Here is a 2,533-nt window from a genome sequence, read left to right on the forward strand (position 1 = left end):
ATAGAGTGAAGAGAGCACCTCAAATATATCCCTTTTACAATGTGAGAAATAAGTTCTTCAGCTTAAATTTTGACACATCTAATAAAGAGGATTTTTGTTTGCTCCTCCCCTACTAATTCTTTAAAGTCTAATTCGCTTTAACTTTTGTTCAGTGTTGCACAGAATGTGCTGCAGAAATGGTCAGTTCCTGTTTGCTTTCATTTGTAACTGCACTGTCTGTTGTGTATGTATTTTCTCTCTCTTTCAGTTTCCTTCTCTCCCGTCTCTGTCTCTCACAGATTTCATTAAGTGATCCTGTGATCTTACTTCTGAAGAAGCTCCTTAATGTGCCTGTTCATGCTTGAAATGCTACCCTTGATTCTGGCCAGACCAGCAGCTTTTCTGGTGGTCATTGCTGACACTTAGAGGAAACCTCATCAGTGCACAAAGGAATGTCTTTGAATTCTCCCTTAGGCTGGGTTCCATCATTAAGCCACACCTGACACTCTGGTTGTCCTGACGCATGCTAGAAAAGTGGGGTCAGCAGTCCACTAAACATTTACCTGGCAAACTGAGTTGCCATTCGGTTTTTATACATCTCTCAAAAACATACTCTCTTTTGGCAGCAAATAGTATGTCTAAATCCTTTTGATCTTCATTGGGAATTTTGGATAGGTAAATCATTTATTCATTCCCTCATTCTTTTTCTGCTACTTATATTTTGTTAAAATCCTTTCATTTTTATTTCTTTGTTTTATTTCACTAGAAGAATCATTATTCTAAATACAATGACCTCCCCAGAAATGTTTTTCTTTCACGGTTATTCTGTCTTAATTCAGTCCATCCTTTAAGACACAATATAAATGCAACCTTTTCATAGAGGAAATGGAAGAGCTGGTAGAGGCAATCTGGTCCACACCCTGAAGTTCTTTATGAACTTACTGATCCATATGCCACGAGATCACATGATAAATGAAATACCTTAGAGTGAGATCCTTTTAGTATTCCTGTAACTAAAACTGCATGGATAAATGTGAGGATGGTGTCATCAGAAGGCTCCTTCATCAGGAATAATGTCATATCGAGGTCCAATTATTTTTAATTTTATTGTTTTAAAATGGTATTGGTATTCTTTACATGATTAGTTATTACCCTTATTCATTAGTCATTTAACAAGTATTTCTTCCATAATTTCGGTGTGCCTAATAATTCTATGCTAGTTGCTTGGAGAGGAATACATGAGTTTAGTCATCAGTAAGTTTGAAGTCTAATTGGAAGACAAAGCTTTTTATGTATGAAGTGAAATAATAGCTCAAAACAATTATATAGTTTATATCAATTATTCGTAAGTATTCTTGAAGTTATATAACCTCTATTATTGGTTTCTTAAAATAATGATTTCCAAATGCAATGACTGTATAAAAATCATTAAATGCATCCAAAAGTACATGTTAAATGACATTCCCTATACATTTCTAGGCCCTACCTGTGGAATTTCTGATTCAATAGATAAGGGTGGGCTTCTCAAATCTGTATTTTTCAAAAGCTCCCTGGGCGATTCTGATGAGTAACCAGCTCTGGAGTATATAATATGTTAGCCACTAAGTTTGTTTCCTCTTTATGCAAGTCCAGCAAATTAGCTGTTAATATGTCTATATTATAGGTGAGAAAACTGGAGCTCAGAGGCTAAATAATTTTCCCAAGTTACATACTCATAAGTAATAAGTGGCAAAGCCAGAATTTTTCTCCTGGCCAGTCTGACCTTAAAGACCTTAGTCTTTCCACTGTGCCCCAGGCCCTCCCATATCATAGGCAGAAAGAAGCTGCTCCTGAAGCTTTGGGTATTGAGGAGTCTTTGATGTTCCCTTGTTCCTTTCCTTCTCTAGTAGCTATGACCAGAGTTTGGGGAAGTTACCAAGGCCTCTATATTAAAAAAAAATTCTAGAGAATCTAAAAAAAAAGGTAAAAATGAAAATAAGCTACCAGTTATCCCACATCAAAAGGTAACTGCTATTGTTAACATTTTGATGTATTTATTCTAGATTTCATTTATTTATGTTGATATATATATTTCAAACAATATTCAAATCTATTATATATGCTCTCTTTTGTGATTTTTATGCACACAAGTGCATAAAGTGTTGTAGTTGTCTCCATATAGATCTGCACTTTTACATTTTTTATTAAGGTTATTTCTAGACGCTTTGTGTTACCATCGCATTTAGCATCTTCTTCCTCATAAGTTTCTTATTGGTCTTTTGTAAAGAAATCTATTGTTTTAGCATATTTGTTTTGCACCCTGCCACTCACCAAACCTTATTAGTTCTAATATGCATTGTCATCTTCCCGAATAGTATGTGATTTATCATAAAACTGATAATTAAATTTCCAGGCTATTTTTCCAGTTTTGTGTTTCTTGGGGACTTCCAACCGTTTATATGAGTGAGGACTTTTTAATTGTAAATAACAAAAAGCAACTTGAAGGAGAGCTTCAAGAAGTCCATTTGTACTTTATGAATGGCTTGGAGCCAGGAGGAAGGTCTCTCAGGACCTC

The sequence above is a fragment of the Propithecus coquereli genome, unplaced genomic scaffold (assembly GCF_000956105.1).
Source record: "Propithecus coquereli isolate 6110/MARCELLA unplaced genomic scaffold, Pcoq_1.0 Scaffold142, whole genome shotgun sequence".
NCBI lineage: Eukaryota > Metazoa > Chordata > Mammalia > Primates > Indriidae > Propithecus > Propithecus coquereli.